Source organism: Parasteatoda tepidariorum, chromosome 9 (assembly GCF_043381705.1).
Source record: "Parasteatoda tepidariorum isolate YZ-2023 chromosome 9, CAS_Ptep_4.0, whole genome shotgun sequence".
In the NCBI taxonomy this organism is placed as follows: domain Eukaryota; kingdom Metazoa; phylum Arthropoda; class Arachnida; order Araneae; family Theridiidae; genus Parasteatoda; species Parasteatoda tepidariorum.
The window spans coordinates 12,103,329-12,130,731 of NC_092212.1; the positions used below are offsets into that span (position 1 = coordinate 12,103,329).

At 29.8% G+C, this 27,403-nt stretch overlaps 1 protein-coding gene across 7 annotated transcripts in view; it reads left to right on the top strand.

The window, feature by feature from the left end:
* Positions 1 to 27,403, top strand: part of LOC107445872 (uncharacterized) — a 244,730-nt gene that overhangs the window by 146,179 nt on the left and 71,148 nt on the right. For 4 of the 7 annotated variants that reach the window (XM_071184745.1, XM_071184740.1, XM_043047461.2 and 1 more), the window contains one exon: positions 27,050 to 27,099. The gene's annotated coding sequence lies outside the window, so the exon portion shown is untranslated. Of the gene's footprint in view, positions 1 to 3,541; positions 3,670 to 27,049; positions 27,100 to 27,403 lie in introns of all 7 variants that reach the window. The other 3 variants (XM_071184742.1, XM_071184746.1, XM_071184743.1) reach the window with 1 other exon arrangement.

The following is a 27,403-nucleotide window of genomic DNA, read 5'->3' on the forward strand; positions in this document are numbered from 1 at the left end:
TGTATATATATACATATATATATATATATATATATATATAAGAGAAATCGAATTTTAAAATACGATTTCTCAGGAATTTTCTCGAATTTTACAATCTGATTTCTCAGGAACTATTTTACTTTATTGTTTATGACCGTTGTTGAACAGCCGACCCAATTTATTGAGTTTACGACTACTAATGTTCACCTCCGTAGCCTTGGTATTTCGAACCCTATCCAGAAGACTACAAGGAAGCTCCTGGATCAAATACTGGGAGAAATTTGAAATCGTGGGGGACTTTGTAATGGAGCCAACCACCACGAGAATTTCCCACGGTTAGCCTGACGGCAAGGGTACTCTAACCCATGATCCGTCTACCACTGATGATATTTCAAATCAGCACTGTGGTCGGTGCGAGCTGGGTGCGGAATTCGTATCGATCATCCATCTCTGGTATTCGAACCGGGTCCACCTCATTGGAAGGCGAATGCTCTATCCACTGAATCATCGCTGCTGTCACTAACTATTTTTTTTATAACCGTCCTTGAACAGGCCCAATTTTTGGGTTTACGATTACTAATGTTCAACTCCGTAGCCTTGTAATTTTGAACCCAATCCAAAAGACAAGGAAACTCCTGGGTCAAGTAGTGAGGAAAATTTGCATTCGTGGAGGACTCCTTGATGGAACTAACCCGAATATCCGTTACATGGAGAGGAAGACCACGAGAACCTCCCACGGTTAACCTGACGGCAAGAGGATCCGTCTACTACTGAGGATATTTCACGTCAGCACTGTGGTTGGTGCAAGCCGGATGCGGTATTCGTATTGACAAGTCGTCACCGGGATCGAGCCCCAGTTCACCTCATTGGAAAGCGAACACTCTATCCCCTGAACCATCGCGGCTCTTCTTATTAACTCAGAGATGCCAACTTGCTCCGCTTTGTATAATAGTATTTTCTAGGGGTAGCGAAATTCAAGTTACTTTTAGTTTAGTATTTTTCCTTTTAAGTAATTTTCTCACCACTAAATATCAAAATTTGTTAGTATCAAATAAAATGCTACGTTATAACATCAATCAATTGCTTACTCTATTAAAAAGTAAGCGTATCTTTCCGTTTCTTACGAATTTTGCTATATAATTTGCTACCACTATATTAAAACTATTCTAGAAAGCGGAGCAGTTGGCGTCCCTGTAACTATTAAACCGATTTCGTTAACAGTTTGTATTTTGCCTCGTAAAACTATATACTTTAAAATTAAACATTTACGATTTGTTCCAAACGTCACTTTGTTCCAGGCCTGAAAGCGGGACCGAAAAGAGAAAATACTGATAGAAGAACTATTTAAATATTAGATAATATTCGGGAGGAGTTAATCTATTCTAAACAATAACAATTCACTCTCAGGAAATTTATCCCGGCGAAGAAGCAATTCAATATAAAAATTGCATCCGTTAAAAATAATTGGTAGTTATGGATTTTTATTATTCCCGGAAAAAAACTAAAAATGAAATTTATTAGTTACAAGTTTTTACTCTTTTCCGTCTTGATATATAATGGCTTTCAGCCCTGCTTTGTTCCAGCTAACTTGGTGAGTATTTATAAAGTTAAAGAAAGTTTAAACCGAATTCTTCATACTTTAATTATTTAATTCTCTTCTTTTTTATTAATTATTTTACAGAAAGCGATACATTTGGCAACACTGAAAATATTATTCGTTTAAAAAATTTCTACTCCAGCTAACTTACCACTGAATAAAATATTTCGCCTTAACCTCAAATGACGGAGAGAAAGTCTTTTAGCATTTGGCTTCTAAATTTTAATAAGACGCTGCGTTCCCCGCAAATGAAACATGCCCTAATGCCCGTGTAAGGGGCAGATTTATTTGTGAATGAAATAGTGAACCCTAGTGACTGTTTGTGAATTGATTCATCAGCTGTCATTAGTAGAGCAAATAACAAGCGTTTGTTTTGTTGCAGATGTTTCTTTGTTTCTTTCTCTCTCTCTTTTAAGGCATGAATGAATGAACTTTTATTTAGAAGGCGTTACAAATTTTTTAGTGTTGTTCACATTCTAGTTAAAACACTCACATCGTGTATAATAACGGAGTTGCAATTCATTGAACTTTTCAACGTTTTAGTGAATATGATATATCGAAAAAAAATTTATAGTTCTAAGTTTTATTTGATCCTTATTTGATTTGACTGATAACATTTTACTTAGTGTCGTCCATCTTGATATCCGTCGTAGTGCTAACTTTATGAGTAAAATGTGCGTGCTTCTATTTGCATTCTCTATTAATTTTGATCCAATTTTTGAGCATTTATTTCAGAAGGCGTTACAAACTGTTTACTGTTGTTCACATTCTAGCTACATTCTAGCTAAACGCATGAACACTCATATCGTGTATAATAATGGAGTTGCTATTCATTGAACTTTCCAATGTTTTAGTGAATATGATACATCGTCAAAAAATTTCTAGTTCAAAGTTTTATTTCATCCTTATTTAATTTGACTGAAAACGTTTTACTTAGTGTCGTCCATCTTGATATCCGTCGTTAGTGCTATAACTTTATGAATTAAATGTGCATGCTTCTATTTGCTTTCTCAATTAATTTTGATCCCATTTTTAAGCGTTTATTCAAAAGGCGTTACAAATTTATAAGTGTTGTTCACATTCTAGCGAAAAGTAAAAACACTCATATCTTGTATAATAATGGAGTTTTAATTCATTGAACTTAATCTGCTTCCCAACGTTTCAGTGAAAATGATATATCGGGGGAAAAAATTCTGGTCCAAAGTTTTATTTAGTTTAATTTGAAACGTTTTATTCGATCTCATCCATCTTGGAATCCTTGCTAACTTTCTGAAACAAATGTGCATGCTTCACATAATTGCATTCTCAATTTATTTCGGTCAGATTTTTGAGCATTGTTTTAGAAGGAGTTACAATTTTTTTTAGTGTTGTTCACATTCTAGCTAAAACGTATGAGCAATCATATCGTGTATAATAACGGAGTTGCAATTCATTGAACTTTTCAACGTTTTAGTGAATATGATACATCGCAAAAAAAATTTCTAGTTCAAAGTTTTATTTGATCCTTATTTAATTTGACTGAAAACGTTTTACTTAGTATCGTCCATCCGTCGTTAGTGCTAACTTTATGAATAAAATGCGCATGCTTCTTATTTGCATTCTCTATTAATTTTGATCCAATTTTTGAGCATTCATTTAAAAGGCGTTACAAATTTATTAGTGTTGTTCACATTCTAGCTAAAAGTATAAACACTCTCATATTTTGTATATTAATGGAGTTTTAATTCATTGAACTTAAGCTGATTTTTAACGTTTCAGTGAATATGATACATTCTAAAAGAAATTTTCTAGTCTAAAGTTTTATTTGATCTTTATTTAATTTAATTTAAATGTTTCATTCAATGTCATCCATCTTGAAATCCTTGCTAACTTTCTGAAACAAATGTGCATGTTTGACATAATTACATTCTCAATTAATTTTAATCAGATTTGTGAGCATTTATTTAGCCATTACGAATTTTTTAGGATTGTTCACATTCTACCTAAACGTATGAACACTCATATCATTATAATAATGGAGTTTCAATTCACTGAGCTTTAGCTGCTTTCCACCGTTTAAGTGAGTATGATACATCGCAACAAAAAAATCCCAGGTCAGTTTTATTTGATCATTATTAAATTTAATTTGAAACGTTTTATTCGGTGTCGTCCATCTTGATACCGACGCTGTTAGAGCTAACTTTATAAGAAAATGTGCATGCTTGATATGATTAATTGCATTCTCAACTAATTCCTGATCCGACTATTTTTTAATAATTGGTTTATAAATTAGTTAATAAGAATATTAGTGAAAGTACAAATCCATATATGGGCGTAATCGAAAATGATCAAAGCAGTAAATAATTGTAATATAGGGCATATAAGCAAGGCAGTGAATAGGCGCATTCTCGTATGAGCAAATCAATGAATGGGTGTATTAGAAAATAAGCAAACAGTGAAGATGTGTACTAGTGAAAAACAAATCAGTGAATGGGTGTATTGGTGAATAAGCAATTCTGTGAATATTTGTATTAGTCAATTACTAAATCATTGGACGTATTTGTGAATAAGTGAATCGGGATACTGATGAATAACAAATCATAGTATATGGGTATATTAGTGAGTATGCAAATCAACGAATAAGCGTATTAGTTTAAGTGCAAATCAGTTAACATGCATATTAGTTGTAAGAAGTCAGTAAATGGAATCAGTTAATTTTATAAATAAACAAAACAAAATTTATAAACGTATGATTTGTTATGGTAGTTGACAAACACTTTTTTTTCGTTTTTAATAATTTTTATTTATAAGGAAAGATGTCATAAATACCATGCATTAAAATGAGTTATCATTATCTCATTAATATTTGCTTCTGAATTACGCTAAAATACTTTTTTAAAATAAAAAGATTGCTATTTTGCTTTTAAAAAAAATGAATTACAATAAAAGAAGCGACCGCTGCATCACGCATTTGATATAAAACGTTACATCCGCAATGAAAGATGTAACGGTAGGTGGGGGGGGGAGGAAGGGTTGTCCTTCAAAGAAAAGGAAGTTTGTTTCTTTCAGAATAACATCGGCGAAATTAATTAGGCAGTTTCATTAACAACTTCCGAAAACTTAAGAAAACAAGTTTTCTGACTGCGCCGGCTTCTGTTCACCTTTTTTCTATGCAATTCATATAATAAAACAATTTACGCAGGATTTTTCAAGGAAAGCAATTCAAATTATCGTTTGAGATTTACATGAATACATTTTGATAGAATTTAGCAGATGGTGACGTCATTCGAAAGAAATAAAATTGGATTGTAAACTTTGCGAGAATGTTAGCGATAAAAGGATTGAACGTTGATGATAGTGAAGAAGATATATATATTTGCATGTTTTAACTATCGTCAACATTTTCCCCTTATTTTATTCTTTTCCTACAATATTTCTTCCTTTTTCTTTTTTTCTTTTTTTTTTGTTGATATACGGAATATGTTAAGCCTTTTCGGTATCTCATGTAAGATGCATTGATTGAAAAACAAAAACGAACGAAAAATAAATACACTATACTATGATTCTGATAACGTTGGTTTTCTACAACATGTTCCATGTTGATAAATGGGAAAAGATTAACGAAGTTCCTTTCTACAATTTATACTCCGTTGCAAATTAAGAAAAGACAATTGTATAAAATTTAAGTAATAATCCGCGACTGCATATAGTTCCGTTTTATTTAGCTATCCAATTATAAAATTATGCTTTCAAAACAATATGAAAGCTTTTAAAAGTTTAACTCGTCGGACAAAAATTTAATTCGTTCTATTTTTCATAAGCAAAAAGAAGACCGTCCAACGTCGTTTAAAGAATTGGCGATGTTGATATTCGTTCGCACTTGGCATCCACTTAGATGCAAACAGGCTCTTTCCGTAGGGACCATGATTTTTCGTAACTTGCGTTTGTTGTATAGTTACGTTTTAAAAAAAATATAGAAATATGTGATATTTACTTCGACTTATAACATTACATTACTCCTCACAAAAACGCCGATAAAAATGAAAAAATAAAACTGTTTTGCAACCTATTTTCTGTTTAGTTTCTTTGAACCACTGGTCTCATATCTGGTAAATAGTGGCATCTTAAAAACTTCGAAATTTATGTTTAGTAGTAGACAAAATAATTTTAAATCAAATTTATTTAACTACTATTTACTAATACTTTAAATCATAAATTTTGCTACCACTAGAAAAATATTACTCTCCAAACGCAGCAAGTTAGCATCCCTGGGAAGATAGAGTATCAGAGAAACTGATGAGTTAATTTTACATCAAAAGAAGATGAAAGAAAAAAGTAATATCGGTCAGTGCCTAACACAGAGATGCCAACTGCTCCGGACGTGCCAATATAATTAAAAAAAAAACGGCAAATAACTACACTCTAAATTTTGCAATTTGACTATTTTTGCTTGCTCTTTAAAAGGTATAGCTTGACATAACTACTTAAGCTTAGGCTGAGATGTAGTACGAAGTACCTGCCCTCAGAGCGGGCACTCCACTTCTTCGTCTGTGTTGATGCCCGTAGGCGACTAGAGTACTGTGTTTATAGCATGACATAACCAGGGATGCCAACTTACTCCGCTTTGTAAAATAGTATTTTCTAGTGGTAGCGAAATTTAAGTTACTTTTAGTTTACTACTTTTCATTTTAAGTAATTTTTTTCACCACTAAATATCAAAAATTATAAGTATCATATAAAATGCAACGTTACAGCATTAATCAATTGATTATTCTATTAAAAAGTAGGCGTAACTATCCTTCTCTTGCGAAATTTAATATATAATTTGCTACCACTTTATTAAAACTATTCCAGAATGAGGAGCAGTTGGCATCCCTGCATAACTACTGTAAAGTGGTGAATCATAGCAGCTTGCGAATAAATTAGAAATAGTGGTGGATAAAGATCTACTTAATTGAATTTATTAAACCAAGAATCAGAATTGATAAACTACCACTTTAATATATTTATTTGTTGTCTGGAGCAAGTTGGCATCTCCGCTAACATCATATTTAAGGGACAACTTTTACTTTATTCTTAATTTCATTTTTATTTATATATTTATTTTTGTTTATTTATTTTTTTCAAGAACATATATTGTGGTAAGATAATTGCTTCAGTTTTGTTATTTCTCTAGGGAAATCAAAAGATTCTCATCCACCATAATTTAGGTATTTATCTATTAATAAATCTAGAATTATAAGCAGCTGGGACTTACTGAAATAAAATGGTTGCCAACAATAGAAAATTGCATCACAGCAATATAAGAAATCGGATTAACCCTCCTACATCAGAAAGCCTCCACACGGTTTCTTATAAGTAGTCTACACAGACTATTTAAAAAGTAAACCAGTGGTGCGCGTGGACCGAAAATCTATATTAAAAGTGATCGAAAGAAATTTATCGTATATATTTGAGAATTGAATCTGTAGTGTTTGACAAGTGAATAAGTCATACCAATCACATTCATAAATTAAACAAATTTTCATACATATATTTGTTACCACTTTCTTATTTTTCTAGATTTTCTAATAAATGACTCTTTCGATTTTCATCATAAAGTTCCGATTGGACAAGCTAAAAAAAAACCGTGTGGAGGCTTTTTGATGTAGAAGGTGATGGATTAACCCGTTTTATTAAACCGCCAAATGGCTCGTATGACGCGTTGCAACTGGCGAATAAAAATGCAGAAAGTGGTAATTAATAAAATTCAAAATTTTACTAAAAGCGATTCAAATGAGCTAAACTTTTTCGATCATTTTTTTTTCTTCAGTTTACTGTTGAAAGTGATAGATGAGAATTTTTTTACTTTAACACGTTCACGCCGGGGTGACCCACCAGTGGATCACGCTAGATTTTCTCATCTTGGCGGCGCACCGGAATAAAAACTGGTATCAAATAAATTTCATTTTTAGTTTTTTTCCGGGAATAATAAAAATCCATAACTACCAATTGTTTTCAACGGATGCAATTTTTATATTGAATTGCTTCTTCGCCGTGATAAATTTCCTTACAGTGAATTGTTAATGTTGAGAATAGATTAACTCCTCCCGAATATTATCTAATATTAAAATAGTTCTTCTACCAGTATTTTCTCTTTTCCCGTACCAGTATTTTCACTTTTTCCGGCGTGAACGTGTTAAATATGAACAATTTGAAATGTAAGTCCTAGTGGTTGTCGCGATTGAATAATTAAAAAGGTTTTAAGTAAGCAAAAATAAGTTCAGTTTATACCACTTTTGACATTCTTTGTCGATTATGGTAACCTTGCTGATGTTTTTTTTTTTTAAAGATTAAACCTGGTCGCTTAATTATTTCATTTTTTTTTTTTTTTTTTTTTTTTTACATCGTTGAAATGAAGACGTGTTTTTCAAATATATATGTAACTACGAATATTTTGGTTTGAAATTTCATTGAATAAATATTTTTAAGTTAACCCTGTGTTGTCTCTACTGCTTCGTCAACAACTACCACTCTAAAATAAAATTAAAATATTCATTAATAATAGCAAAATTTTGTCAACATACTGTATTATATGCTTCAATTAAATCTTTTGAGTGCTTCCGTTAGTTCAAACAGCGATTTATAATACTCAGCGTAAAGTGCTAATTACTTACGACTTATTTTCAAAAAGGTACTTTAAGCATGACTACAAAATGTTACACAAACCGGAAGCTTAATAAAAATTTAAATCTCTTTGACGATATTTCTAAGATCAAAATTTTAAGAATGTGATATTTATTTAACCTTTAACTTTTCCTTTGAAGTTAAATACTGCTTGTTTGAAGTTAAATACTGACTTCCTACTTTGCTTGGTTATTTTCAACGCCCATTTATACTTTCCATAGAAATTCTAATGTTTATACTTTCAGAAAACTCTATTTACCTATTTAAATTAGGTTTCATTAATCGAATTAATTTAGTTCTAAGACGGTGGAGAAAACGATCGCCTAAGAGAAGATTATTTGAATATGTAAAACTGATTTTCTGGAAAATCGTAAAAATTTCTAGAAGAAGATTATCGAAATATGGAAATAGAATCGATAAGTTTTTTAAAGTTTGAGCTAATGTCTGAAAATTTTTTATAATGGTTTCAGAACAATTCTTCTGTTTTATGTTTGAACTTTGCAATTGAATCAATAAGATAATTATATTACTCGCTGGAAAGATTGCCTGTAGCAGGTGAACGAAACAATTGCTTAAAGGGGGAGGGGGGTGAATTTCAGTTAATCTAAATGCCTTAGGGTTTTTAATGAAAAAAAAGAAAAGTTAGTTTAAAAAGTTTGAATTGAATGTGATTTTTGCTAAAATTGTTTTTAACAGGAGTGTGATTTTGTAAAGAGCACGATACGAATGCTACTTAATGCTGGAGACGATACACAATAATCCATTTTCATTTAGCTTTTAGTCTTCATATATGACAATTGCATTAAAATGAGGTATGATTACTGTAAGAAAATTACCATGAATGATGTCACATTTTTCTTCAAAATTTGCGACCCCTACCTTTTTTTGTTAACAAGTGTTAGCTGTTTTGTTACCTGTCTTGTTATATGTCGCATTATATATTATATAAACATATGTTAGCAGTTGAAAACATAGCACTTGATATGAATCATATTTCAATTCAATTATAACGAAAATATGTAAAACGAATATGAAGATATAGTAACATTAAAAATTATATTTCGTACAATTGTCTTCAAAATTATAAGGCAATTGTTGAAATAAACAAGTTTGAAATAAAAAAAAAGTTTGAAATAACGACTATGACAAATGCACTAAAATTATAAGAAAGACAATAAATAATGCAAGATAAATACACTGAAAATAAAAAACGTAAAACAATAGTAAGGCAAAAATCATAAATATGGGAGAAACATCTTAAAAATAGAAAACAATACACACAAAAAAAATGGTACAAATATTCACTTAAAATATAAAACAAAACTCTGAAAATATGAGTGCAGTGAAATTATAAGACTAAGGCAAAGTCATTAATTAATGTAAGACCGGAAAATAGAAGACAATAAACTAAAAAAATATCATGCAAGTTCTTACAAAAAAAAAATTTGTTTTAATGATGTATTATTAAAGCAAATACAATGAAATTATAAGACAAGCACACTGAAAAAATTCTAAGATAAATACATTTAAAAATATGAAAAAATACACTGAAAATCTTACACCAATTCACTAAAAATTATTTACAAAATTATAATACTAATGGTTTATAAATATAAGGCTCAATTTTAAAAAAGTATAAGACACTAAAAATTATGACAAATACTCTAAAAATTTGCTGCAAATTCGTTAAAAAAATCATACAGATGAATGATTAATTTTGTGAATTGGTTTTTCCTCCATTTTTAAGCTGTAATAATTGAAAATGAATGTTTCGGGGCAATTTTTATGTTCACGAAATACATTGTTGCCATTTTCCCTGTTTGCGAATCTATTATTGCCTTTTTGCATGCTTAAGTTAAAAAAAATAATAATAACAAAGTATGATTGCGTGCATTTTAATTTTCGATATTAGTTGGCTAGGCGAAAATTTTCCTTGTTGTGTATTTCTGTCTTTAAACATTAAGTTTTTTTTTTTTTTNTTTTTTTTTTTTTTTTTTTTTTTTGTTACCCTTGACTCTGACATATATACCTTGATAAACAGGTGGGGAAAATCCCTTTAATTACAGACATTCTCATGTTATGAAAAAACAGAAACATTACGATTAGAATCTTTTGCGGTCAGAATGCAATAGTGTAACAACACCCTTGTCTTTTAAGTGTCTTTCTATGTATCATTTTTTTTTTGGACAATTATTAACGATAATAGTTTCTATATTAGATATTTTTGAAGGAAAATCTGACAGTTGTTCATGCAATGTAATTTTAAAAGAAGCTGTTAAAGTTAAACGGTTGTCAACTTTCCGGGGTGATTGTACGTTGCATCAGCACTTTTTCTTAAATATTACTTTCGTTGTTATGGTATTTTTTTTCTCCTGCAGTTTTCACGTTTGCAAATCAATGAGCTACTTACAAACCTTAGCATCAAACTGTGCAGATTATTGCTGCATCTACAGATAATTTTTCCTATCAGATTTTTAAAAAACGTAAGGAGATAAATTGCTGAGACTCGTACTCATTTTTAAATTTATAATATTAACAATATTATAAACAACGTTATAAACATTTTTATGAAGTTTAATTAAGAGAACAAGCTGTGTAGATTATCGCAGCATTTGCAGATCATTTTTCATATCAGATTTAAGAAAAATTAAGGTGATAAATTGCTGAGACTCGTACTCATTTTTAAATTTATAATATTAACAATATTATACACAACATTATAAACATGTTTTATAAAGTTTAAATGAGAGAACAAGCTGTGTAAATTATTGAGGCATTTGCAAATCATTTTGCATTTCAGATTTTTAAAAAAAAATTAAGGTGATAAATTGCTGAGACTCGTACTGATTTTTAAATTTATAATATTGACAATATTATAAACAACGTTATAAACATGTTTTATAAAGTTTAATTGAGAGAACAAGCTGTATAGATTATCGCAGCATCTGCAGATCATTTTTCATATCAGATTTAAGAAAACTTAAGGTGATAAATTGCTGAGACTCGTACTCATTTTTAAATTTATAATATTAACAATATTATAAGCAACGTTATAAACTTTTTTATAAAGTTTGATTGAGAGAACAAGCTGTGTAAATTATTGCAGCATTTACAGATCAGTTTTCATTTCAGATTTTTTAAAAAAAAATAAAAATTAAGGTGATAAATTGCTGAGACTCGTACTGATTTTTAAATTTATAATATTGACAATATTATAAACAACGTTATAAACATGTTTTTATAAAGTTTAATTGTTAGAACAAGCCGTGTAGACTGTCTGCACATCAGCTTTCATTTCAGATTTTTTTTTTTTTTTTTTAAAAACTTAAGGTGATAAAATGCTGAGACTCGTTCTCATTTTTAAATTAATAATATTAACAATATAAATGTTATAAACATTTTTATAAAGTTTAATTGAGAGAACAAGCTGTGTATATTATCGCAGCATCTGCAGATCAGCTTTCATTTCAGATTTTTAAAAAAAAACTTAAGGTGATAAATTGCTGAGACTCGTACCCATTTTTAAATTTATAATATTAGCAATAATATAAACAACGTTGCAAACATTATTATAAAATTCGATTGAGAGAACGTGGTAGAGAACAAAAAGTAAACAATTATTTTTACTTAATTTATAACAGGCTTTTACTTTATGGGAATGTATACCATTTCCTTAATATATCATTCAAAATCAATTTCAACAATAAATTCAAATTAAATTAAAACAACATTTTCTTGTAGTATATTCTTTTCTTAGTTAACTCTCGACTCTGACTAAAATACTTTGATAAACGGGTAGGGTAAATCCTCTTTACATGTTATGAAAAAACAGAAAAATCTTTGATTAGAAATTTTTGCAATCAAAATTTTATAGTGTTACAACACCCTAATCTAATGGTTTTTAAGTTTAGTGTCTAAAACGAATTTCTTGATTTGTATTATATGCTTCAATTAAATCNTTTTTTTTTTTTTTTTTTTTTTTTTTTTTTTTTTTTTTTTTTTTTTTTTTAAAGATTAATAGAAAGCTCCGCTCACCAGCCCCCGTGGTTGCTTTCCATTCAACATTTTCTCTTCCTTGAAAGTCGATAAATAAAGATAATTTTCTTTTATATAAAATACATAATTATAATAATTTTATGTCAGCACATTTTGTTCCGTTTTAATCGTAATGAAATAAAAGGATACTTGGAATTGAAAAATAATCAAATGTAATTGGAAAAAAAATATTTAAACATAGGAATATCGAATGAGTAAGAAATAATAAATGAGAAATAATTTTACTCGTTAACAATAAATAACGATACATCATTAAATCATATAACTGTTCGCATTAGAAACAGTTTTTATCGCTCTTCAGTATTTATAATTTTAAAATTTTCGTTATAATTATTAAGATTAATAAATGGCAACATCGAATCTCTATTATTTTTTATGTATTCCTTTTTAACTTTTGGCATCAAGTCAAGCTCGGGCAGATAAAATGAAAATCACGAGGGGGATAAATTGTTTTTAAACAGCGGATAATTAATTATTATTTAAAGAAAAAACACTTAAAATTGCAATGTTTATAAAATATATAATTATTATAATTTTATGTCTACTGTAACATTCGAACAAACTGGTCTTATCAATTCATCAAATTTCAACTCTGTCGTTTATTTTCAGCGAAAAATATGTCAGCCTCATGTTTGTTTGTTTTTTAACTGCAAATTTAACAGTTAATAGTTCTGGAACTAATAATCATAATCAAATCAATGTTCTTCAGAAAATACACTTAAAATGCAAGAAAATTTTTAACTGCAAAAAAATAAACAATTAGAAAATTAATTTCTGAAAATGAATTTGACTTTTCTTAAAAAGTAAAAATTACTGAAAATAAAAAGTGGTTAGAATATTCTTTGTAAAACAAATTAGTTTCGTTTTCACAAATTCACTTCCAGTTTTGGTTTCGTCATTCAGCATACAGAAAAACATCTATAACTTTATATTTTATAAGTCAGAGTTCAAAACTTTAAAGGATTTTGGAAAGCTAATGAATTATAATTAAAGTATGGATAATTAAAGAAAGATCGCGATTTTCGTTCGAAATTACCGATTTTCATCTAGTCAGATACCTTAAAAGTTAGACAAGCTAATATAATTTTAAAAACATGAGTTATTGTTAAACGGTTGCAACTTTCCGGGGGGATTAGCTCTACATCATCACTTTTCTTTAAAATTTACGAAAAATCGATTAGGCAGTGATGTTTTAAAACGTACTCAAATACCTAATGATTCTTACATATAGTCACCAATATTTTAACTAAACAAATTTTTTGTAATTTTTCTTAATTTGCACCCGCGTTGAATTGTATATTCTTAAGCCAGTGGTAAGCGAAAGACAAAAATCAAATATTAGAAAGTAGCAATTCCTGACAAGCAACGTTTCTTGATTTTTTTCTTTACAAGTATTCATTTGGAGCTTTTGTCCTTGTCGTTGACACGAGCAGGTACAGAAATGGAAATATTCTCAAGTTATTATTCTTTTTTTAAAAAAATAATAATTCATAATTTGGAGAATGCAGCTTTCGACACAAAACGTCTCAAAATTCTTCAGTATTCATATTTATATTAAAATCGGTGCCAAGACAGTAATTATGAATAATTAATAAAAAAATGAAAACCATAATGTTCGAAATTTAGATTATGTAAAATCTTAAAAAATGCTGGCTGGTGAGAATAAAAAGAAAATACACTGTCCAGAAAACAATTCCAAAATTATCGTCTGCTTTTTTTCTTATTCGATTTTGTGCTGTTTTCTTATTAATGCTAAAGTTAGCCCGATTTTTATAACTATTACAGCTCTTCATTTGTGAATATGTTGAAGTTCATCTAGTCGAAAAGTGCGCGGATATGAAAAGCATTGAATAATACCCATTTCCCCTATGGGTAATGAATAAAATAAAATAAATCGACCATCGGATTATTTTTGTTTAAGCTCTCTGATACATTTTAGCAAAAAAAAAAAAAAAAAAAAAAAAAAAAAAAAAAAAAAAAAAAAAAAAAANAAAAAAAAAAAACAACTTTGACCTATTTTTATTATTATATGAATTACTATAATCAGAACAGTTATAAATAAATAGCCCATTAATGGAAAAAAAAGAAAAAAAACCTTTGAAAAACAGACTTATCAGTAACTATAGCAATGGTATAATCCGGGATTTGAACATCCTACGTTTTTAAAATCAGATCTGCTTATGAAAATATTTACTCAACTTATTAAGTATTTAGCTATGATTTATTAAGCAAGTGTATTAAAAAATAAAAATTGACTTGTTTTGAAACTTAAACAAAACAATAGATTAAATTCTCTTTGTGTTTGGTTCCAATACGATATTAAAACGATAGAACTATTTACACTATTCTAACGAATGAAAATTAAAAAATAATAATGAACAAAATGTCAAAGGTTGATTTGAGATATGATATCTAAGTTCAAAATAGATTTTAAAAAAAGAGTTCAGGAGGAGATTGTGTAAGATAGATTTTGCTAAATTTAGTGATGAAATTCTTTTAATTTTATCATGATAAATAAGTTTATAAAAAATAAGTTTTTTAAATGTTGTAAACATGTAAACCTCCCCAATTTTAATTTGCTTTGCCCTTTTTAGGCTTGGAACTTAAATGTAAAATTTAATGACACAAAAGCACAACCAAAATATAGAATGAAATGATTAAAGAAATACACTTTATTAACGTATTTAATAACAGTCTTGGAAGAGCTGACCCAATTTTGAGTTTACTACAACCAGTGTTCAACTCCGTAGCCTTGTAATTTTGAATCCGATTTAGAAGACAAGGAAACTCCTGGATCAAGTATTGGGAGCAATTTTACCATCGTGAAGGACTTTTTGATGGAACTAGCCACCATTTGCGTTACGCGGAGAGAAAAATCACGAAAGCCTCCCATGATTAGCCTAATGGCAAGGGGACTCTAACTTATGATTCGTCTACCATTCTGTTTTTTTTACGTCAGCACTGCTGTTGATGAGAGCCGGATGCGGAATTCGTATACGACCATCTAACCCTGGGATTCGAACCAGGTCCACCTCGTTGGAAGGCGAACGCTCAATTCCCTGAGTCATCACGGCTACCATTAACTATCCAACCAATTTCGCTTAAATTTCGACCATCCAAAGCTGGGATTCGAACTCGGGTTACCTCATTAGGAAAAAATCATACTTAAAACTTTAAAAATTATATCATTTTTTAATCATATTCTGCTCGGCCTAATTAAGGAGAGAAAGTCGAAATCATAATTCTAGCGTTGAGACCCGCAAATTTCAAAAAGAATTTACTTACTTCACTTTATTTAACAAATCGACCCTTATCCCATACATCATGAAATTTACAGAGAATTGTAATAAAAAAAACATTTTGAGTTTAGCAGTCTGTGTAGTCAGGGGTGAAAGCGAGACGGAAAAAAGGAAAGGCTGGTAGTAAAACCATTTCAGTTATATCTAGTTTTGGGGAGGAGTTTACTTATTCTTTTTTTAAATTTTTCAACAATATCTACTTTATCTTGGAAAATAATCAGTTTTATATATATGCCAGAATTATAAAAGAAATCTTGATAGTTACAGATATTTCATTTTTTTCGAAAAAAATGCTGGAATGAAATGTTTTAAGTACCAGGTTTTTCTCTTTTCCGTCTTGCTATATAAGGGCTTTCACCCATGTGTGTGGTGGCTGTTATTAAAAGAATTGCTGAAACTGCGATATTTATAAAATAATGCGTTTATAAAAATATTAGTGGTATATGAAAAAAAAAGACTTAATCTTCTTGTTTTTATTTTGGTATATGCACGTTTAATATAGGTAAAAAGAACACCATTTCTAAAGGCTTCAAGCATGATCTTTCAAATTGTGCTAAGAGTTTATCCACGTGAAATCTTCCAAAACAGTTGCTGCTAAGAGAAAAATAGTTTGCATGAAGTTAGTTTGGAAGTGATTCCATAATTTTGTTCTTGCGTGTGGGTCTACTGTGGACAGATAGGTCTACTATGTAGTTTTGGGCAAAATCGGAATAAGTTAGTCGTCATAAAATTATATAAATATACATTCTGATCCACTTTAAATATTAAAAAAAAAAATAATAATTCAAATAATATTGAAGGTACATTGTTATGAATGACTATCAATTTAGATATTATTCATTCGTTGCCTATGACAAATAACTCCGTTGAACAGACCGGTGAATGAAGAACATTCACATTACGGAGGATTTTCTGTTAATTTTCAAATTCTCTCTCGTACCTTTTCCGAAAAGATTAACCGATTAATTAGTTATTTAAAACATACCTGCCAACTTTCCCTCCTTCCGAGAATGGATTTTCAGAGTGGTTGTAAAACAATAAACGAAAAACAAATTAACTCAAAACTATATTTATATTTTGATCCCGTTGAAATTCGCTTGAGCGAAGATTATTGTGCTTTTATATAATTATTGTAATTATTTATATGTACTGGTGATCAAACTCATTTAGAATTATCATTTTAATTCAAAAAGTTAATTGGAATAACGTGTATTGCTACCACTTTAAATATGAAAATAAAATCTTCCCGAAAATCCGGTATGTTAAATTAATTTCTATAATATAATGCATGTTCTATAAAAAGTATTGATAACACTGGAGAATTTTTTTTTTCTCTCCCATTTACACGTTACTTGATCGTACCTAATTTAAAATTGCCCGAAAAGCAAGTTCTCTATAGTAATGGCAACTTTTAACAAATTGCCCCACATGCCCGGCTACTGTTTTGAAAGCGGATAAGTAAAGCAATATAAACAAACTTTAAAAAAATTTAATGCCGTATGATAAAAAGTATAACAATTCCACACCGCACGTTTTGCAAATATATCAAATTTCGTAAAGATATAATAAATTGGTAGAGAATTAAATAGTAAAACTTGAAAAGTAAGGAAAATAACGCCCACTTTTTAAAATAGTCACCACGAGATCACTGCTATCGAAAACACGAGTTAACTCGTGACCGGTCAGCAATGTGTTTTAAAAGCAACCCGATCAGCAAAATTTATTTTGAATTTTAAACACATTTTTTTTATCTAATTTTTACAACTTCTCTTCGATGTTGTTTGTTTATTTATTTTGAGAACTACCTCTTCGCTTCACTTCGTGTTCACTCCTTTCAGTAGTATTCAAAAGAATTTAAAATTCATTAAAACTAATTTATGCGTGTTCTTCATAAAAAAAAATATAAATAAATAAATAAAAGATGAAGGAGCGACGCGCTCTTTAGATTTACAATCCATTTCGCCCTAAGAGCCCTTCGCAATCATAAGTCATTTTTTCCCACAATTAACTTGCACGGCGTCTATGCAAATGAGGTGACTGACAAACGATTTTTTTCCTCCCTTCTCTGGGATTGCGACATTCGTTCTTTTTTAACCCTTTCTTTGGCGAAATTTATTCCATTTGGCCGAGGTCGCATCGTTCGAGAGTCTCACTACTTCTCAGTAAAAAACGTCAGGTCTTTTCATCTTTCAGAGGAGATGAAAGATATAAAAATCATGGTCCTCGAGGCCTTCTTCAGTTTTCGAAGAACTTTGAAAACGTAATTTACGGTAGCCTATTTAGAGGAAGAAGATTTATAAATATGTTCTTTGAAGTTTAAAAAAAATACGCATATTCGTCATCGCATATTTGCTCATTTAGGGTACCTCGGATTATTTTTCGTTCTTTGATGACTTAATTCCTTTACTGTCTTAATAAATTGTTCTCAGAGCTTTTGATTTAAGTAATCATGCGTTTTCTTCTGAAAGAACTCTGAAGCCTATTTAATTAACTTATTCTTTTGAAATTACTTCCATGTTTTATTATTTAGACTTTCGCGGGTTTTAGTAAATAGATTTTTAGAAAAATGAATTCATTTGTCTATATTTCATTAAGGCTTTAATAATTTTTTTTAGAGAATAGTAAATAATAAACTATTCTATTACGATCGTAATATTTTGTTTTTGGACCTTATGATTTAAGTAATCATGTGGTTTCTTCCTAAAGAACCATGAAACATATTTAACTTATTCTTTTGAAATTTCTTCCATGTTTAATTATTTTCACTTTCGAGGGTTTTAGTAAATTGATTTTTAGAAAAATGATTTAATTTATCTATATTTCGTTGAGGCTTTAATCATTTTTTTAGAATAGTAAATAATTAAGTATTCTATTACTATCGTAATATTTTGTTTTTGGACCTTTTGATTTAAGTAATCATGCGGTTTCTTCCGAATGAACTCTAAAGCATATTTAATTGACTTATTCTTTTGAAATTATTTAATGTTTTATTGTTTACACTTTCACGAGTTTTAGTAAATTGATTTTTAAAAAATTTAATTAATTTGTCCATATTTCGTAGAGGCTTTAACAGGGCTCGAAAAACAGCCCGTCCGCCCGTCCTCGGCGGTCAAAAATTCCCCGCGGACAAGAAATTTCTAGAATCCGAAGTCCGCGCGGACGGCCATTTTCCCGTTAATGTTCGTGATACATTTTCAATTTTTGTTATCTTACAAGAGTCTAGCGCCTCACTTCTAAAATGACCCTCTAATCTAGAAATACAGCAACATACTGCTGATGGTGGAATTGATGTTTTCTCTGTCTGGGAGTACTGCAGCGGTTGAAAGAGGCTTTTTAGCAATGAACTTACAAAAAAACACATTACGTATTGGCCTTAAACAAGAAGCGTTTAACGCAGTTATGAACATCCACCTAAATGGAAAACCACTTTCAAATTTCTATGCAGAAACCTCTGTAAATCATTGGCTTGATTGTGGAACTGCCAAACGTCATACTTGATTCATTTAAGAAACGCAGTACCCTCGGATAAATTGACATTCCAGATAACTTGACTTTTTTCATTTAAATTATTTCATAAAGGAAATACTAGGTTACTATCAGTAACCTAGTATATACTTTTTATGTAATGCGTATTACTGTATAATGTAATCCTAGTAACTACTAATTCATTGTGCAATTTATATAAATGTTTGTAATAAATGAGAGAAAATTATATTTTTTTTTATTTAGAAGCGACGGATAAGTTTCAAAGGAGGACGGGTACATTGTTGGACAAGCCGTCCTCAGGGACGGGTAAAATTTCTGAGTTTTTTCGAGCCCTGGGCTTTAATAAATAATTTTTAGAATAGTGAATAATAAATTATTCTATTAGTATCGTAATATTTTGTCTTTGACTTTTTGATTTAAGAAATCAAAATGTTATGAGGGAATATTCTGGAATATATTTAATTAATACAGCTCGCAATTGTTTTCTTAAAATTGCCTCAAGTTTATTTAATTTCCACTTTTCAAGGTGAATTAATTGAATAAGTTTTTAAATATTTATTACTATCTTAAAATTACCTCACGTCATAATTATTTACACTGAAAGCAGATTTTCATAAATTAATTTTCAGAATAGCAAATAAATGCTTCTTTTTTTTTTTTTTTTTTTTTTTTTTTTTTTGTAAAAGTCTATTGTTCTTAGATATTTTGACTTAAGTAATTGAATTTTACTCTATTCGTTGCTGAAAAGCTCTGAAATATAGTCTAACTTACTTCTAGAAATTATTTCGCATTTTATTATTTACACTCGCAAATTTTAATAAATTATTTTTTTAGAACAGTAAGTTTTTCCTTCATTCCGTAAATACGTTAATATATTATTTTAGATTTTTTAATTTAATCGAATTTTATGCTGTTCTCTGTCAAAGGTATAATACGATAAATATTTAATTAAACTTATCCTCTTAAAATCACCTCACGTTATGTTATTTACACTTTCGCAGATTTTATTCAATTACTTTTTGGAATAATTATTTTTTTTTATCCGGTTAGTCTTTTAATATAATTTTTAGATCGGTAAATAGGTTTTTTTCTCGTTATTCCGTTAAAGTCGTAATATATCATATTTTTCTTTTTTTATTTATTTAAGTAATCGAATTTCATGCTGTTAATGCATTTAATTAGTAAAAAGCTTTGTGTCTTTTACTGTGGTTCTGTATTTCAGTAAGAAAGTGCCATAAAATGTATCCTATTATCCTCTATTAACGCTTTAATTTCATATTTTGTATTCTGGCAAACTAGTCACGAAAATATTTTTAAATCTTTTTTGCAAAATGTTAGTAAAATAAAGGGGCGTTTGATCTCGCTACTAGCTTTATATGTTACTTTTGTTCTTTATCTTCATTTTTTCTTTATTTTTGGGTTTCTTTGCTTGATATGTTCTATTTTCGTATTGTTTTTTATTTGGTGCCCCTCACACTGTTGTATTAACATATTTTGCATCGGCTACATGAATTCAATATTAGAAAGCACTCTAATTTGCGGTAATAATTGTGTGAGGTGACTACTAGATCTGTAACATTTTTTGTTATTTTGTTTTCTGGATCTTTAAAGTTAAGGGATTTTTAAAACAAATTTGTTACTTTATGTAGTTTTACTTAGTTTCTTATAAACAATGTGTTTCCTTTTTATTTTTATTTGTATTTTTTATCCTGTTATATGAGTTCTATGTACTTGCAGCTTATGCGCAATTAATGAAACTTATTAATTTTCTTTGTGAATTTCTTTGAAATTTTTTTTTATCTCTTCTTTGTGTTATGTGTATATATACATGTAATTCCTGTTTTAAAAAAAATTGGTATTTAACTCTTCTTGAAAACAAGCTCGGATTAAATGACTTATAGTTTGTCTAAAGTAAGAACTCCCCTAGCCATTCGTCTGGGCCCGTGGTGGTGACTATGGTAACGAGGTATAACAATTTCAAGTAGGAGTGTGGGGTCACTCCCTAGGAAAGGTTTTGCCCCGAGCCGGCGAGAGAAAGGTAATATTTCCCCCCGGTCTGTTGTGTTATTCCTTGAGTGAAGAGAAGCTACCCTCCCTGAAATGCGCTATTCCTGTTTCTATGGCAACTGACGGCCTCAGACTTTGTGGTGGGGGGAGTTCTTACCGTAGACAAACTGTATTTGCCAATTTTCGCTATTCTCAGTCTTCGTATAGGTAAGTTTCAGTCCTAATTTTATGACGAATTTCGCTTGAACTAATTTAAGTTTCACTATTCTGTTTTTACAGTTGTGAAATGTATAGCAAAACCTAGAACCTTACTGAAACGTTTAAACCTCTTCTTTACGAGTAAGAAGGGCTTCCAATAATCTACCAAAAACATGATCAAACAAGGCAGGAAAAAAAAATTGAAAATTATATTCTCGGTAGCTTATCTCCTAGCTTTGCGTACACTTTTTAATTCTGGATGCGGTTGTAAAAATTTATATTTTAAGACTAAAATCATTCACAATTTCTTATTTATATTTCATGTCATATCTGATACTCGCGGAATAAAAAGGTTGGTTGCTCTGGTAGTTTTAAATTAGTATTTTTCTTCCATTATTGATTGTATCGTAGTATAAAACATTAAACTGATGTAGCCAATTTTTTTTTAATAAAATTTTATTTTTTTAAAGCTTGCAAAATATTTTATTTTTAGATTTCACAAAATTAACACCGGTACTGAGAAGCATAAAAATCACTGCCTCATTAAATATTCAAAATAAATCTTCCTATCATCCGTCAATTTCTCTTGTCTTTACGGGATATTGTTTCCTTCCCAAATTTCTCCACTATCTGGAAATATTTTTAAAGTGGTATCAAAAGTGCGACAAATCTATATGTTTTAAGTTACCACCGAATTTCGAATTTAACCCTTTACGGTGCCGTGTTGCTTACTAAAACATGTGGCAACATTAATTCATTTAATGATATCAACCGCTAGAAATGTAAAACTAATTGCCTTTAAACGTTTAGCAACCACTATTATATAAANTTTCGAATTTAACCCTTTACGGTGCAGTGTTGCCTACTAAAACATGTGGCAACATTAATTCATTTAATGATATCAACCGCTAGAAATGTAAAACTAATTTCCTTTAAACGTTTAGCAACCACTATTATATAAACAACAAAGATTTAAAGAATGTCACTTGGAATGCACTAACTTGACAATAGGAAATCGAAACATGGTATCTAGACTGGAAATTCAAAGTAAACGGACAAAAATCAAAACTACTAATCATTCAGCATATAAGAAAAACCATCCTCCCCAAAAATCAAATTGTTCTCTTTAATGAAATTGTTCCCATAGTCAAAAGCGCAAAATATCTTGGTCTGGTCATTGACAGTAAATTTAATTTGAAAGATCTCGTCAAAACAGTTATCAACAAAGCACAAGCAGCCTGCCACAGATTGCAAATCCTTCTTCAGAACCCCAAAATGGAACTTAGACTTAAACGTTTACTTTACAACTCAATGATCCGTCCCATCCTGATTTATGCATCTCCAGCTTGGTGCAACATCTCCACATCACTCCTTAACCCTTTCGCGCCGACTGTCACAAATACGTGTCAGCATAAAACCGTATCAATAAGGGTAAAAAGATAAAACTGGTAATCAAAGTAATTCTTTAGCAGTTTATTTGTGGGCGGAGTTATAATTGTTTGATTTATTTAATTCACCATTACTTTGTTCAAAATAAAACTATTTAGTTATACTTTGAATTAACATTGATTATATGTATGATTAAACTGACAATAATTAAAGTAAAAGCAGAGTAAGTCTGTCAAATTGGAAACGACTACATTTAAGTTACCGTTTTTTATTTAATTACGTCCTGATCCTGATTTTGTACAAATGCTTTTCTGAATCACCCGTCCCCAAGGGGTTAAAGAACTTAAAACATACCAGAACAAAATCCTCAGGAAAATAACAAAAGCAAGATGGTTTATCCGAAATAAAAACATACATCGCAACCTCAACATAGATTTTTTAGATCATCACATTGCAAAGCTAAACTTCAGATTTTTTGAAGAAACCATAAATTGTGACACCGCAGGATTCAACGAAATTTTTACTTTTGAAAACTTAAGAGAAGACATAAACCTCAGACCGATGGCAGCTTACTTTTGTAGTGACGTAATTTTATCTAAAATTCAAAATATTTAAATTCCTTTTACTCCAATTGCATTCCAATTACCAGAAAGAACCACCCAAAAGATCACAATTCAAGACGAATGGGAAAAAGGCCGCTAACGGCCCCAGGTGCCCAGATAAATATTGATGATGATGATGATGACTAACTTGACAATAGAGAGTTCCTTCTCGTTTATTCTTTTCAATTCAATACACTATTATATTTTATGATTAACCAATTTATGACTTACTAGTGTAGATGAATTGGCTAGTGGCGCCAAATGCAAGATTCCAACTACTATTTCTAACATCCTAACAGAATACACTAAGGTCGCACTAGCTAATGTCCGGCCTGACTAAAATTTTAATCCGAAATTTGCTCTTCCGGAAAGGGTTAAAGGAATTATATGAGTGCAAAAATGATCTCGGAAATTATTTTGTAATCTCAAGTGCTACCTAAATTTAAGCATTTATTTTACTTTGTAGTCTTGAGTCTACTCATCTTTTTTTGTGTGTGTCTGATGTCGATCGAATCATGTTTCCAAATATTTAAAGTGGTTGCAAATTTTATTCATCACCATTTGTTTGATTTATTCTGCACTGATTTAGACAATTGAATATATATGACATATTGAATATAACTGAATTGATATGACAATTGAAGAACTGAGGGTATGAAGCGTTTAAGTGACATTTTTTGAATGAATCAGAAATTAAAAAAATTATTTCGGAAATTATTTTGTAATCTCAAATGCTACCTAAATTTAAGCATTTGTTTTACTTTGTAGTCTTGAGTCAACTCATCTTTTTTTTGTGTGTGCCTGGGGTCGATCGAATCATGTTTCCAAATATTTGCAAATTTTATTCATCACCACTTGTTTGATTTATTCTGCACTGATTTAGACAAACGAATATATATGACATATTAAATAATAATTGAATTGATATGACAATTGAAGAACTGAGGGTATGAAGCGTTTAAGTGACATTTTTTGAATGAATCAGAAGGAAAAAAAAAGTGGTATACGAAATTTTTTATTATAGCTTTATTAGAAGGTGGGGCAAATAATTTTTTGTCTTGATTTATTTATTACTACCTAATTTGAAATAAAATTCATAAGGCCATACTCAAAACTAATATGGATAAGTTCTGTTAAAACTAAAGCGAAAGTAAAAACAATTCTATTCCATTAAACTTATCCCTATTGATTTTAGCTGAGCTGAAATTACCAATTAAGTTAATTAAACTGACAGAATTTAGACTAAAAGGGCTTAAAGCCGCTGTTGTCTTTCAGGAGGAGATTTCAGATGCTTTTGACATTGATGTTGGAGTCAGACAAGGGGATTCATTATCGCCATTAGTTTTTATAATGTCATACAAATATGTAATTCACCCATTGAATTTGATAGGCTTTATTATCATTAAGGCCATTCAGTTTTATGCTTTTGCTGATGATATCGTTATTTTAAGTAGAATTAGAACTGTTTTTACCCTTTGCACTCCTATATCGTCTAGTGGCCGCCATCAACAATAACCACTCTAAAATTACAAATTTTTATAGCTTAATAATTAGTAACCACATTATTGTAAGAATTTTAAAAATTATATAAAAATACTGTAATATGCATATTAAATGATTTAGTGCTTTTATAAGTTCAAACTGCATTTTAAAGGACTCGGAGTGAAAAGGGTTAATTTCCTTTCATAGAGATCTTGAAAAGGCCTCATTATTAATAAACAGATAAATATTATGGCACGAACAAAAGGCACCACTATTTCATCAGCGGTAGATAGCTATGAGTTGGACATGGTTTCCAGTTACACCTACTTTGGTTCAGTTATCAATGATACTAGCAATATTTCAGATGAAATTAACTCCAGAATTCAAAAATTAAATAAACGTTTTTACTAACAAGGGAAACTAGGGAAGTGTGACTCGCCAATTTTAAAATAAACTAGTGGGATGTATCTTATGAGGAATAATTTTAGGGGGCAACATTCGTTTCGGCCCATAGAAGGTTCTGCGAGAGATAAAAAATAATTCAATATATAGAAAAATCGGTATTTTATTACTTCAATGCAGACTATTAGTTATTGTAATTATCTCATACTCCAATTAATTTCGTGGAACTTACTTTCGCGTATTATATAATGCATATTTATTCTCAAAATTGATTTTGAAAATTTTATATATCTGTAGTTTTTCAGAAAAACCTGTTAGGTTAATTTTTAAAAAAAATTGACATCAAATTTTTTTACTTTTTTTTTTTCAAAAAATTTTCAAATTATTTGGAGTATGTAATTGCAAATCAATCAATTAATTAATAATTAGTTAATTAATATTTAATTAATAATTAATTAATTAATTAATTTGCTAATTGATTTATTAGTTAGAAAATTAATTAATTAACCAATTAATTACAAATTAATTGGAGTATGAGACAATTACAATAACTAATAGTCTGCATTGAAGTAATAAAATATCGATTTTTCTACACATTGAATTATTTTTTATCTCTCACAGGACCTTCTAAGGGCCGAAACGAATGTTGCCCCTTAAAATTATTTCTCATAAAGCATACATACCACTAGTTTATTTTAAAATTGGCGAGTCACACTTCCCTAGTTTCCCTTGTAAGAGCAAACTTCTTACTAAGGAAATCAAGTTGAAGATCTATAAAACGATTATCAACCCTATAATTATGTACGGCAGTGAAATTTGAATTCTTAACAAATAGGGACGAATCTAACGTACTTATCTTCGAAAGAAAAAATTTGGGGATGAATATTTTCCGACAAATTAAAGTAAATAATACACAGTGGAGAAAAAGAAACAACAGTGAACTTGACCATTTAGGAAGAAGAAAAAGCATAATTCAATTAATTAAATTCAGACTTTTGGCATGGCTAGGACACTTTGATTACACGAAAGATAAAATGTTAATAGAAACCTAAGAAAACTTTTAAATTAAAAATCTTTGAACTAGAGACCACAAGGAAGACCAAAAGGGAGTTGGTTGAACGATGCCACCAAAGAGTTAATTACCTTGAAGGTAAAAAACTGAAAGTTCGAAGCCAAAAAAAGGAAAGCCCGGAGCGACACTGTTCGGCTCACAGTATTGGTTCGACCACTTTATGTTATTTTCCCAGACTAACAATTACCCCTGAAAATGTCACTTACCTACTTCATCCACTAAATTTCTTAATTGGGCTATGCAGTTTTTAGGAGTTGATAAAGTTAACATTAAACATAAGTTAACATAATACTAACATTCATTGTTATTGCGTTTACCACTTTAAATATTGAGTGAAAATAGAACTACTAGGTTTTCATTTATGCTTTTCGCTGAATTTCTGAACTCAATAAAACTAAAACAAATAGATTCTGTTCTGAAATTCAGTTATTGATCAGTCAGAGAACTTCCTGGAAAAATTTCGAAGAGGGCGGGAGGAATTGGAATTGTGAAGATACTGAAATAATTCGATGGGGAAAATCAAGGATGCCAACTGCTTCACTTTTTTCAACAGATTTTATTCAGTTCGGTTGAGAATAACAGGAGAAAACACCCTTTATTTAGTCCTTTATTTATTTATTTATTTTACAGATTTAGCTTAATTAGTTTGTCATTACTTCATACTTTAATCACCTCTGACTAACATTATACTATTAACAGCTCTAATCATTTTAATTTTGGCTTCAGTTTTCTGTCACATAAAAAGAATATTTGTATGAAAATGTAAAAAATATTCATGAACTGTTTTTCATTTCACGAAATATCTCTTTATTGACTAGCTTATTTTTATTTTCAGACGTAATTTCTCAATTCCACGGATATCTCGTAGCATCTCATGGATATTTTGTAAGTAATTTATTTCTAAACTTTTATGTAATTAACAGCATTTAACACGTTCACGCCGGGGTGACCCACCGGTGGGTCACGCTAGATTGGCTCATCTTGGCAGCGCTCCGGAGTAAAAACTGGTAATAATAAATTTCATTTTTTAGTTTTTCTCCGGGAATAATAAAAATCCATAACTACCAATTGTTTTTAACGGATGCAATTTTTATATTGAATGCTTCTTCGACGTGATAAATTTCCTTACATTGAATTGGTATTGTTGAGAATAGATTAACTCCTCCCGAATAATATCTAATATTGAACT